The following is a 14320-nucleotide window of genomic DNA, read 5'->3' as shown; positions in this document are numbered from 1 at the left end:
CAATGCAATCATTTCAAAAGGCTTTAATGTATCTCATTTCGTACTTACGGGAAAGGCACTTATATTTGTATTTAATGGAATTTGAATATTACCATTTTGTTTGCGCAATTTTATTGTCATTTAACGTAAGCTCTTTCATTTATATTACAAAGGACAAACACACGGTATTTAGCGTGTACTAAATTAAATTCTACTCTGTTGATTTCCCCAATTGAGTGTTAATACTAAAATTTAATTTAATTAATAATGGATTTATTATAATTAAGGGTTTCTCAATGCTTATACAATTTTATTTTAATGTTTAGTAGTTACAAAATAGTTACAAAAACAGCTCGTAAATTGACTCAACTAAAAAGTGAAACAGGAAACTTGGTAATTGAATCGGCGCCGCGCTATTTGCCATCCCTGGCCATTTCCGGTTCCTCTTGCCACTTTGCCACTTTGCCACTTTGCCATCCGCCGGATCGAAAGACACACGTTGTGGCAACAAGACAGGACATGCCGCCATTTTTCGTGTAGCCGACACCATTTCGGGGGTCCTGAAATCACCTACCACCTACCTACCCACGAACACACACACACACACAAGGTGGCAAGTAGTTTATCGCATATTTGCAGGGGGGACTTATAACAAACATATGCAGCCGTGTGTATGCGTGGGCGTACGTGTTGGCTTAGATTATACATATGTGTGTGGGTGAGGGGGTGTGGAAATATACGGACACAGATACACATGTACCGCAGCCATCTGACCGTGTCCGCCGCTCCACGATGACGACGGGTTATGGCCATAGTATTTGGCCCAAACCCCAACAAACCAAACCCCTTGGCCGTGTCCATGCCAATTGCCTGCCGATTTTCCGAGAAGTCTTCCCTCTCTTTCCCTCTTTCTCTTTCGCCTGGCCACACCACCACTACCATCTCATCTCTGCTCCGTCTGGGAACAGAAGCAGAAGAAGAAGAAGCCGAAGCCGACCATTCCGAATGTTAATCGCACGCATTAGTATTGGTGTCAGGCCTCGGGAGTTGGCCAGGATGCGCCATGGGATGGCCAAGTGGGACAGGGGCCTTCGGTTTTCCTACCTCTCCGCATGTGTGTAGGAGTATATGTACACTGGGGATAGTTCCTGTAAGAAAAAGAAAACAGAAACGAAAATAAATAAATAAGATAAAGTAATAAGTGAATCAATAAATACAAAAATTATAAAAATAAATGTTTGTTTTATTATGTTCATTTGTATTATTTTTTAAAATATTTTTTATTGATATATTTTAAAAATACCCATTAACTTAAAGTTAATGGTGATGTTTTCTAAACTCATTAAAAGTAGATACTGAAAATACAGCATTATTTGGAGTGAAAAATCTTGCTTTAGGATTTTGGTAAAAATTAAAGTTTTCTTATAGAATTTTTTGCTGTAACTTGGCCAAAAAAGGTCCCACATCAAAAATGCCTACTGTTTTGAGCAGCTAACAACCTCATAATTAAATCCCATCCATTTTCCCGTCAACTTAGAAAAAATAATTTATATGCCAATTTTTGCATTTTTGATAAGGGGTTACATCATGATTTTTTGCAAAAAATTTTAAAAATTAAAAATTTCCAGGTTAAAATGCCAATTGATTGGAAATTCAATAACGAGTTCAGAAAGGTATGGCAATCCATATTCGGACTATTATTTTCTTTGTTTTGCCCAAAATACGGATCTAAATTATGCTCTAAACTTGGAAAATCGTCAAGAATTCCAAATAAATGGCTATTTTCCCGTAAATTCGGGAGGAATATTAGTTATAAAAGTTGATTGAAAGAATGTTATTATTTTCCCACATCCTTAAATGGATTTTTTCTTAGTGCAGAGGACTTTGGCTGGCCAGAAAAGTGTGCGACAACATTTTTCGTGTGACTGAGGCTGAGGCTGCTGAGCCCAGAAACCAGCCGGATGGTGGGTAGGTAACCCTCCGCCGGCGGAGTCCCTGACATGGTGTTTATGGGGCTATGGGGCTTCTCGGGTCCGCTGAGTAGGTGACGTTGTCTCCGCCGCCGTCGGCTGGGCTGTCAAGTGGCCTCGTTTTCGGGCCCAAAACCCATAAGGTGGGCGTTGGCCTCCTTCGACTCGACTTCGAATGAGAATGTAAATGGGAGTAGAAGTGGGAGTGGGAAAGCCACGCCCCTGCGGCTGCGGCCGTTTTGCGGTGTGCGGCTAAGAAAACTTGAGGTGCTTAACAATAATTGAATGAAACTTGAGTTAAGTGTGCGCCGCTACCAACCCATGGACCATCCAACCATCCTGTTCTCCCAGGAGTCCTCCTCCTTCCCTTCCGATCCCCGGGAATGTGTGATTGGGTCTATTAAACAAAAGTTCTGCGGTCGGCTGGTGCAATTATGATGGGGATGCGAGAACTCTAGAACTCCAATGAACTGTTCTCAAAACTCAAACAAGAAAAAAAACCCCAAGGTTAAATTCCATTTAATTGGAATATAAAGGCAAAGAGTCGCCAAGAAGGGCACAAAACAAAGTTACAAGTTATTGAAAAACTTTAATAAAAATTTAAGCAATATTTCTATCTTTCCTTTAGAATTTTTTTAATATTAATACTTTGAAATTCCCAATTTAATTGAAGTACTTAGCCCCTTGTCTAATATAATACACAATATTCCTGAATTACATTTCCTCAAAAATTTCCGATTGAGTGTTCCGAGTTAAAGCCATTTCTAGGTAATCAATAAAACAAAAAGTGAACAACTTTTAGGCAAAAAAATGTGAGCATTATTCGTAGGAAAAATGAGCTTTTGACAAAGCACACGGGGTTTCATATGAAATGCTGAAATGCTGGAATATCTGAACGAGTAATCTAGGAATTTCGCATGCAACAGCCTTTTAATGCCTCGAAATCGGCCGCAAATGTATGAGCATTCCTGTGATTGCTCTCGCTGGAAAAGCGGAGAAGCGGGTTCCCAAAGCCGATTTTCCGATTTCCCTACCGCAATTCCCCCCCTCTATAGTCTATATGTTTATTGACGGATTGATTGCGCCGCCATTGCGCTGAATAAGTTAATAAGAGGAATGCAGCGTTCGCGGCGGCCACATAATAACTTTGCCATTCATTCATATTCATTCGCATTCGCAGGCTGCCCCGCAAAATAGTCCCTTCCTGGGAAATCCATAAATGCGGAAAATTCGATGACATGGCAACTCGGGCTTGTTCTTGTTCCGAGTTCTCTGTTCCCTGTTCCCTGTTTTATGTTCTGTTCTGTTCTGTTCTGCTCCTGCTGCCAAAACCAAACCAAACACCTAATGACACTGAGCCGCTTTTCGCTTCTCCCACAAACACACCTGCCCACACATCTAAGCACTGAGAATAATGATGGTTTGCATTTAGAATTAGAATAATAAGCTAGCACAAGTTCTGAAGTGAAGAAAATAATACTGGATTAATTAGAATTATTATAGTACTTTTGCTCATTTAAACTTCTGAAGTAATTATGAATACAAAATTAAATAAATCTATTTTATTTAAAAAACATTTTTGTGTATTCATCTATGCACAGATAATGAAATTGGTTAGCTTTAGAGACTTAGAAAAATAGTTATAAAAGTTATTATAATATTTGTTGACTTATTTTAAACTCTAATTATTGGCATGCTTAAAATAATTAAGCGTTCTAAAACAGATTTATTTAAGCTATTAAACTAAGAAAAAATATATATTTTAATAAGATTTATCGTAAATTTATAACTTTAATTAAGAAACAAAACTTTTTTTCTATTTCTATTATAATTCTATTATATTTTAAACGCAAATTTTTGCCTTACAAATTTTAAGAATTTCGGTTACAACTTTTTGAACAGAGAATTTGTTTTTATTTAATTTTTATCTGGTATTATAAATAACTTATTTATACCCGTTTTTCTCAGTATCCACATACATACAGTTGCAGTTAGTTGTTATTGAATGGAGCCTGCAATGTAAATACATTTCGTATTTGCGCTCCGCGGAATCCGAGGGAATGGCTTTTTAGGGTGGTGAAGGTGGGTGGGGGGTTTTCCCTAAGCCTGCGGTTTCGCATCGTTAGGCGGCGTGATTTTCCCGCCGGAGGAGGGTGGGAAATCAGGGGGTGGGGTTTAGGGTTCGGAATGATGTTGAGGCTTTCACGTTTTTGAAGCGAGCTGTAAAAAAAATGGGGTGGGGATTCGCCAATAAACTAATATATTTGCCAACTGACGGATGGGTGACCCTTGAAAGACAGGACAATGGGGAGTCAACAAGGACGACCGCAGCAGGAAAAACCAGAAACCAGAAACAAAACCGCAGCATAATTATTGAACTCTCCATTATTGGGGAGCAGGTGCCTCCTGACAGGAGTCGAGGGAATCCTTGAATCCTTGGCGCGCTTTTTGGTGGCCGGGCAAATTGAATGACTGGCGAAATATTTTGCATATGAACCTGGCTCTGGGCTTTCGCTTTCGCACAACATCATGCTCGGCTCATTACGGGCACAGGTAATAATTCAAATTGATGACCGACATTCGATCGGAACCGGCATTTTGCCACGGAACATCGAGTGTCTGCTATCTGTATCTGTTTTCTGTGCGGCACAATCAGGCTCACTTGTTCACCGTTTTTATCCACTGGCGGGATTTCTATTTAATCTTAATGACGCGACTAACCTCGCTTTAGTTACTCCGTAGCAGTTGAGACCACATAATCTCTGCTGGCATTACGGGAAAGCTCTCTTTTTGGGGGTTTTTTATGTAATAAAATTCATATTTATTATTTGTAAATTTTATAAAAAATAAAATAAAGTTAATTAATATTTAAAATTTTACAAATAAAAAAAAAATTAAAAAACTATAACATTATTACTTATAAATTTTACTAAAATAGAATGCCCCAAGAATGTTTATTTTTGGTCCCTGGTTCCTACATTTTAGTTATATTTTTAATCTATTTTAATCTCGTTTAGTAAACAGTTTGGAGAGTAAAATAAATATTACTAAATAAAATATTAAAACCAGGTCAACGACCTTCCAAATCAGAAATCTAAACTATATTTTATTTTTGCGGAAGCCACCGATTTAAGCCCTCTTATTTAACGTTTCGAAAGGCCCAACCTCAATTAGTCAATATGGTAGCAGCATTTGATCGGTCCAGCCGTGCAAAACCCCCTCCCCCTTCCCACCACACACACACAGGAAATACAACAACAGGCGGCAGGAAGACAAAAGTTTATTTTCATTTTCCGCGAACCAACAAACAATTTAATTTCACACGCGAGCGGCAGTGTTGTCGTGCGGCATGTGAAGCCATCCAGCCGCGGCACACGCACACATGCCCACGTACGCACCCATACATATATGAAAAAAATAAAAAAAAAAATAAATATAAAATAAAATAAAATAATAGTAATGATGCCCAAGATGCCCGCAGGTGAGGCGCATAACTTGGGTTCCGGGTTCCGGGAAAACCCCGAAGAAGGTGGAAAACAACCTGAAAAACCCCCGGTTCCCGGCTGTTAAGTCAATGACTTTTATGTACATTCTGATGGACTTTTAATCCATTCACTCAACCAACCGAACCCAGAGCTTCCCGCTCGACCGCAAGTGCTGCTCCATCTCCACATCTCGAATCTCCATCTCCACATTTCCATCTCCAGTCGCTGGATCCTGTATCCTGTATCCTGTATCCTGTGGCTCCCGATTCAGGACCCTTTCGGGATCCCTCTCCCCGCGAGTCCTGCACATCTCTTAATGTGCTTAAGATGAGTTACATTATGTGTGTATCGGTGTGAGTGTGCGTATGCCAGGGGCACACTGAGAGAAAAAATAAAACCGCAAAGTGCATAATGTTAAGTAGCCGGGATTAATAAAAGTTTCACATTTTATTACACACCTATAAGTTTTTGTTTGTTGAATATTCCCAGAACAGGTAAAAAAAAAAACTCTAAGAGGCTTAAATTAACTCAACACTTTACCAAGTTAATTTTACAATTTAACAACAATTATTTTTGCTATTCACGTTTTAATATTAATGGAACAAGGGAGTACCATTTTTTGTAAGAATTCCATTTGACTAAGTATTTAGTTAATGGGTTTTAATGGTCTGGAGATTCCTTCGAATAATTAAACTTAGTTCTTTATAATATTATATATTTTTTTAAGAATAATTAGGAATAATATAATATTCATACAAAAATAGTATTTATTTTTAATAATTGTATTTTTATAATTAGATTTATTTTTTTTTTAAGGTAAAACCGTAATTAACTATAGTATTAGTAATAAGTTGGGGAGTTTTCTAGCTCAAGATTCTTTTCAGTGTGGAGGAAATTCCATTTTGTAATGTGGCAAAAGTATAAAGTGTAATATTGTTCCCTTTTTCCTGCTTCCCTTGGCCACTTCTTCTCCTGCTCCTTCTTCTTCTCTTTTTTCACTCCTGTTTTTCTGAATTCGTTTTTCATTTTGGTTCGTTGTCGTTGTCGGTTTCTCGTTGGCTTCCTTTTTGACCATTAATAGGTGTACTTATATGCTTAATGGAGTGCCACTCCGCATTGTCTACTGTGTGTGTGTGTGTGTGACATAGTTAAAATTGCATTCACTGCGGGTCCTCTTGATGATGATGGTATTGGTGTGGGTGTAGGTGGGGGTGGGGGTGAGGGAAAGGGGCGTTAGTTTAGTGGGTGATCCAACCTTGGGACCCCAAAACGAAAAGGAGACTTGAACCGTTATGCAACTGTTGTTCAATGTGTGGTAAATAGTTTGCATTTGACTATTTGCCACAGTTACACACGTGCACACCCCCCACCCCCTCACACACACATACACCCACTCGACAGGTAAACTCGAGTGGCCCTTTGGCCATTGGGCATTGTTCACATAGCTGGTCGAAAAAGGGATTTTTAAGCTTTAAATTAGCTGAGTAAATGCCACACGAACACACGCACACATTCGCAGGTGAAATCACATACATACATAAACCCAGCTGGATAGAAATGTTTCCATTTCAAGAATATGTGACACATTTTGTGGTATCCTACAGAATTACAACTTAGCTACTCAAATACTAAACCAGAGAGAACGATCGAGTAGCTCGACTATTAGATACCCTTTACTCAGCTGAAGGAAGTGCGAGGGATATGCAAGCAGTTAAACGACTGCTTGCACTGCTTGAATTTCATTAGCTGCTCATATCTTTTAGATACAGTTACAAACTTTTTAACGAATACAATATACCCTTTTAATCTACAAGTAACGGGTATAAATACCGAAGGTATTTGAATTAAATTTGACATATACAATAGTCCATTTGTCGATCTCTAATAACCCTTTCGAATACAATCAATTTGGCTGCTTGTCTTTCAATTGCCAGACAAATAATACATTTATTATTGAAATTGACGCCAGCTTGTCTTACATTTTCTAAACATTTTAATTCAATTAATTGAATCGTGTGTACATTTAATACATTTCAGTGTTACACACATATTTTAAAACTGATTTTAAATTGATTTTAATTCAGGTTTTTATTATATATTCCTAACCTGAATGCCTGCCCTCTTTTATTTGCTTCAGTGGACTTTTATTTATTAAGCCGATATTCATAACACCCACATATTGATAAATAATAAATTCCTCAGGAGTAATAAAGCCCAATTTATGCACTCATTTAAAGATATCATCCTGTGTCTGTGAATAAATATAAATAAATACGGAATGATGCCGGGCCGGAGATAAATAAATTAATCAAAGAAAAATACACAATACACAATCGAGGGTAGCCACATGGAGTTGGAGTTGGCAGAAATCATGGGACTTTCGGCGGGTAAGTGGAATAATTGAATGGCACTCGAGTGTTCCAATCTGTCTCAAAGTATGCAACAATATTTGATTATTGCCACAATTAGGCCACGCCTCCCCAAACCTCCGCCCCTTAACAGCCCACAAAATATTATTAATTCAATTTGCTAAACTATTTGACTGCTTAAGTTGCTCCACTCGAACATGACACACAATCTGCAGGAGCTACACTCACTCACACACATTGTGGCTGTGTGTGCGAGTGTTGAATGTGGACACTGGAAAAAATACATATATTTTTAAAAAAATATTTCTTTAAATATATATAAATTTGTTGTTTTTTTTTGTGATTTTTGAAACACAAAAAAGCGGAATAATTGTAAAAGTATAAAATGTCACAATTCATAGTAATGTTGATAGTATAATTTCACTTTTTACATTTAAATTTACCAAATTTTAAATCTTAACAAATGATTTTTAAAATATAAACTTTAATAGATATTTTCTGAAATAAATATATTTATTTTTCGCAGTGCATTCGGCGTCTGTTGTCTATGTTTATCAATCCATTGCGTTGTTGTTGATGATGATGTTGTTGATGTCCGACCACGGGCAATTGTTTTTGCATTGCACTGCATGACAATTTGTTGCTCTCTGTGTTAGTGTTAGTACTTGTGTGTGTGTGTGTGTGCTTGTGGGTGCTCCATCTTCAAGATATATTGCTGAGATATGGTATAAATTCCACCCACCTCCATTCGGTTGGCCTCTTCGATTTGCCTCTTAGCCGTTCACAAAGTTTTGTGGACAGAACACTTTGACTTTGGCTTGCACAGCCCTGGCACACTTTATATGTACACGTATATGTATATGTATGCCACTGAGTTAGTGTGTATGCGTGATCCACATACACACACACACACACACACAGACAGGCCGAAGTAGCTGCTGCATATGCCACAGATTGTAGATAGGAGATAGATGGCCTGGTCGAAAGTGGGAGGAGCAACGGACCTTACCAAGTCGGCGCGCACTGTACCCATACATACATGGAACATGCATATTTGAAGAACAGAAACGGTACTTCTTCTTCAACAAGCTAATTTATCCAGGAATATATGTGAAATGCCTCGGACATATGCGATAATTGCATTAGTTTATTCAATTCTCTGTCATCCTTTCAGCAGATTTATGACGCAAAATAAATGCAAAGGGATATGTAATTAATATTAAATTTATTTTAAAGGTATAATTTATAAATTCTCAAAGAGTTTTTATATTAAAACAAATCTTAAAATTATAATTATAATTTAAAGAAAACATTTAAAAATATTTAGAGAAAAAGAAGGTAAATTTATTAATTAAAAAAAAAGGAATACTACAATGAAGGGAAATTGGTATTAACTTTAAATTATAAATTTTATATAGTTATTAAATGGGTATAAAATAGTTTAAACTTTACAGTGCTGAAACTGAGTGTCGGAAAATCTAGGAAAATCTGAGGAGCTTAGTCCGAAAAGTAAAGAACTTTTAAGCAGGCGTTCCTAACTTATCGGTTAACTGCGGAGTTATGTGGTCTATGCACTAAATACCCAGGAAAGTCGCTTGGTCCAAGCAGCCTATTTTCAGCTTTTCCGAGAATCTTCGAATTTTTCTCGGCCTTGCCTTCGTTGTTGTTACTGTTGCTGTTGTCAACATAAAAGGAAGGATGTCTCTCCGGGTTTTTCTTATTTTTTTATAGGTACAATACAATCAAATCGCAGTTCTCAATATTCATGTGGGTCCTCCTCACATCTCCACACATTTTTCGCCCTTTTTCCTCACTTTTTTTTTTGGAGAAGGGGTGGAGAAAGGGGTAAATATCTGGTTGTAAGCATGTCTAGTATGCTATATGTTTGCATATTGTCTACGAAATGCCATTTGAATCCCAGTCACTCTGTCTGTTCCACTCTTGTTCCTTCTTTTCCTTCTTTTTCTCCTTTTCTCCGCCCCCCTTCCTTCGACCATGGGCGTCCTTGGTCCTTGCTGTTGCCGGAGCTTCTTCTTTCTTCTCTGTCGCATGCTCTCGCTCCCTGTGTATTTTGCCCCTGCTGCGCTTTGAATACTCATATGACTACACCCATACACGGGTTTATAAATATTCCCGACTAAGAGACTCCCACTTTTCCCCACTTCTTTGCACCCAACTGCATTGGCAGTCAGTTTGATTTATAGAAATATAATATATTGTTTATCCGATGCTTCAAAATCCATTTGCCGCAAACCCTTCGCACACACATTATTGCACAGCTCCAAGGATTCCCAGTATTCACTGGGGGAACTCAGGGGACTCTGCTTTTTTTGCTCCAAATTGACATTGCTGGCTAATCAATTACAATGATAATTTAATTAATTTAAACAAACAATAGCGAATGCAGATGCAGCCATCACAGCCGCTAATTTATTTGCCCAGTTTTGTGATATTTTTTTGCTAGTTTTTCTGTTTTAGACTGACAACAGCATTAAAGCCATCCGATGGCCCATAAAAAAATGCATTGTGTTATTTATGACCCGGATTTACTTGGCATTTTACGCCCACAGGTGGGTTGATTAAGACCAAGTATATGTATGTACCGTATAAAGGTAAAATACATATTGGGAAAAAGAGTATAAAGTTTGGCTAAAGGTTAAAGATTTTATTGTTATAGAATTAACTAGTTTTTATATTTTGTATTTTAATTTTTTTTGCTATGAAGGGATGTTTTGTGGTTTTACTTCTAATGGCATCCTTCTTTTACATTTTCTCAATTAAAGTGTATTTAATTTGTATCTGAAATTCGTTGGCGAAACTTTCTATTTATTAGCTGCGACAAACGTGATGCCACCAATATACAAATTAATTCACGCTGCAAAAAGCTAACAACACCTTTTTTGCAGCAGGCCCCTTTTTTGTTCACACTTTTTTGGTGGCAGGAACGACAAACTTGTTGGAGTTAACCCTTTGGGAAAACATAATTACATGTACCTACTAAATATATGCATACTTGCACTAAGAAAAAATATGGAATATAAATGCGTGAAAAAATCGGGATCTGGGTTTTTGGTAAAAATAGGAATTTTCCTTTTGGTTTTTTTGGTGTCGCTTGGCCAAAAATATTCCTACACCAAAAATACATACTGTTTTGAACAGATAACAAAATAATAAATAAATCCATGACACTTTCAGTGTGATTTTGGAAAAATAAAATTTTCGACAATTTTCAATTTTTTTATCATGATTTTTTGCAAAAAATTGACAAAAATTAAAATGTCTAGGTTTGAACGCCAATCGATTGGAAATTTAATTACAAACTCAACAAGGTATGACATTCCATATTTTGATTATTATTTTCTTTGTTTCGGCCAAAATACAGCATTTTTTGAGTAAAAAATACGGATCTGGAATTTTGGTAAAAGTTTAATTCTTTGCTTGCTATTAATATAATATTTCTATATTTAATATAAAATAACGAAAAATATTTTAATAAAATATAAAATAATTGGACTTTCAGCTTTTTTTTTTATCATTTTATTAAAAAATATATGTATAGGGCCCCAAACCTCATAAGCAAATTTCTTTTGAAGAGGAGGGAGGTGGTGGGTGTTTTTGGGGGGTTTCAGGTTTTCAGGCGGCTTTTCCTTGGGGTGGCGGCGTTGTAATCGTCGCAAGCCGAGAGCGAAAACATTTGGCACGTGCTTGCGCTAAAGTTTCAATTGCGGGAAGGTCCTTGGCCCCCAGGACATGCGGTCAATCATAAATTGCCTTAGCGAAAGCCTTCGCCAAAGCGTAAACAAGTCGACGCAGTCCTGACATTATTATATTTGCACGAAAAAAGCGGGCAGGTAACAATTTTGCTTCTTTTTTTTTTTGGTTTTCTGTATTTTTTGTTGTTTTTGTTTTTGAAAAGCCAGGAGCTCAGGTGCGGGCGGGTGGAAAAAGGGGGTGGAGGGGTGGAGCGCTGGCCGTGCTGGCGAAACACAAATATTAAATGCCGCAAGGTGTACGGAGGTATGGAGCTACGGAGGCCGTGTTGAGGCTTCAGCACAAAAAGGGGCATAAATTGTGTGCCACTATATGTGTGAGTGTGTGTGTGTGTGTGTGTGCCGTGCTGTGGCAACGTTTTAGCTGATTTTATGTTTGCTGGCAGACATCTACCACCTCTTGTGTCCTTTTTCCTCACTCTACCCCCGCCAAACCCCCGGAAAGTAGGCCACTGTAAGCTTTTCAAGTTTAGGCCAGGCCAACTAACATATGCCAGAAACGGCAACGGCAACACACAGCGCTTGAAAGATGGCCGCGATAATGAGAGAGCGGCACATAAAACAATCAAGGTGGGTAGCACAGGTAGCACATGTAGAAGGTAGCTAAATGAAAAGCCTCGCCTCCGGAAAAACAGAACCGAACAGCAGCGACACAACATTGTAATCATTATCAACATAAACAAATCAGCAAAGGGACCGAAAGCCGAAAAACAACAAGAAAACAACATGAAAATGGGGAATACCTAAAATTAAAGTTAGCTATTTAAGTAAAGGTTCGGAATACGCTTTCTTAGAAATAAAAAAATAAAAATAAAATAAAATAAAATACATATTTAAAATAATAATTTAAATTATAATTTTATTTCTACAACTTCTTAAATAATATTAGTGATATAAATTCAAAAGGGAAATATATTTTCTGCATTTAAAAAAAAATAAAAAATAAATATGTAATTCTAAGAAACAGTAATTACAATTTTTTTTTTTATTACTACAATTTCTTAAACAATAAGTATTATATATTCAAAAGAAAATCCCATTTTTCCAGCTCGCACTTTCTCGGAGTTGAAACGTTTAAATGCTATGAATTGCTCAAGCTAATAAATATTAGCATGAATATATTTTTCTAAAAAAAAAACACATGTATATTTTATGCGCACATCCCATAGTTTTGTTGGTCAACTCCTCGACTTTGTTTGTGTGCCCCCGTTGAGAAGGGAAAATCCACAAAGGTAAGCCGGCGAGACAAAAGAAAAGCCAACAGCATTTCGATAAGGAAATGCGATGGATGATCCCATGTATCTGCCACTCTTTTTGAACTTTGCCTTTGACTTTGGCGTTTCCGTTGTCAGTTCAGTTCGGTTCAGTTTAGATTTAATCAGCAAGAGGAACTTATGTACCAAGGGGGGAGGGGAAGGGTCGGAAAGGGGCGTGGTAAGCCACCCAGTCGACCACCTGTTGTTTGAGTTTCTCCTTCAATTGCCACATTATCAGTTATGCGCTTTGATATCTGATAAGCCCACATCAAAAGGCGCTGTGTTTCCCGGCCAAAAAGGAAAAGTCAGCAAGGTAAAAAATAAAGCTGGCCAAACAAACAAATACCCACTCAAGCACTCACACACACACACACACACGCCTACGCAAGTACAGTGGTTATAAAATTCAGAGAAATGAGGATCTAAAAAGTTATTTTAAATATTTAATTTATTTTTTCTTTAAAAAACATTAAGTGCATTTACTTATTATAAATAATAATTTTCAACCTAAGAACCTAAAAGGTCTTACAAATACGTTTATATATTTTAATTTTCAGATGTTTTATATTTTTGAAATATCCCAATTTATGTAATACCCTAATTTTTTATTGGCTTTTAACCACTGTACCGCGTGGGCAGTGAGGTGAGTGAGAGTCGTAAAAAGAAAGGACAAAATCCGCAGTTAGCCTTGCTTTCTCCATGGATTTTCCGCTGTGTTTGTATAGTTGTTGCTGTGCGTGTGAACATGAATTTGTTTTTCTTTTTTTTTGTTTTTCGCGAAGGCGGGGGCGTGGTCGCCAAGTGGGCGGGGTTTCTGGGCAGACTACGGCTTTAGTTTTAATGCGATTTTTATGCGAAATAAACGCCGCGGAGACACCGAGTCCACTTTCTACCAAAAAGGGGAAGAGAACCAGGAGTCCTGATGAACTAGTTGCCACTCAATGTCCTGTTTTCTGCTTTCTGCCATCCCGGACAGCTTTCGTCCTTCGTCCTGCTCGCCTTCTTCTGCAAATTCCCCGCTCCTTTTTTTCGGCTGCTCTCCAGCTTTTGCCTCTGCTTTTGGCCCCACTGACAGCCACGCGGGTCTACTAAATAATTTCGTTAGCAACACGGAAACGTCGGAAAAAATGCGAGGTAAAAGTACAAAGGAAAGCGAAATGTGAAGAAACAATAGAAGAAGCTTATGAGGTCCACAAAGTCGCAGGTGAAATGCTCTAAGTCAAAGGGAATTGGGTGGAAAAGGCATTAAACAAATAAATAAATATATTATATAAATTACATTTAATTTTGATTAAATAAATTGGGGAAAATGTCACACTAAATTAGTTGAACTTATATAAAAATAAAAATACTTTGCTTTTTCATTTGCTTTTTTACAAATTTGTAGAATTAAAACTTTAACTTAAAAAGGCAAAAAAAAATCCGAGGCATATTTAAAAAATACGGTTTTTTTCCAAAGAATTATATTTCTTTAAATTAGTTAATTTTTAA

General features: G+C 37.3%; 1 protein-coding gene across 1 annotated transcript in view; it reads right to left on the bottom strand.

Annotated features, from left to right (window-relative positions):
• Positions 1-287: 287 nt before the first annotated feature.
• Positions 288-14320, bottom strand: part of LOC108060326 (uncharacterized) — a 70593-nt gene continuing 56560 nt past the window's right edge. Inside the window, exon 9 of the mRNA XM_044394393.2 lies at positions 288-1127. The gene's annotated coding sequence lies outside the window, so the exon portion shown is untranslated. The remainder of the gene's footprint in view (positions 1128-14320) is intronic.

This window comes from Drosophila takahashii, chromosome X (assembly GCF_030179915.1).
Source record: "Drosophila takahashii strain IR98-3 E-12201 chromosome X, DtakHiC1v2, whole genome shotgun sequence".
Taxonomy (NCBI): domain Eukaryota; kingdom Metazoa; phylum Arthropoda; class Insecta; order Diptera; family Drosophilidae; genus Drosophila; species Drosophila takahashii.
This window is presented reverse-complemented; position numbering and strand designations above follow the sequence as displayed.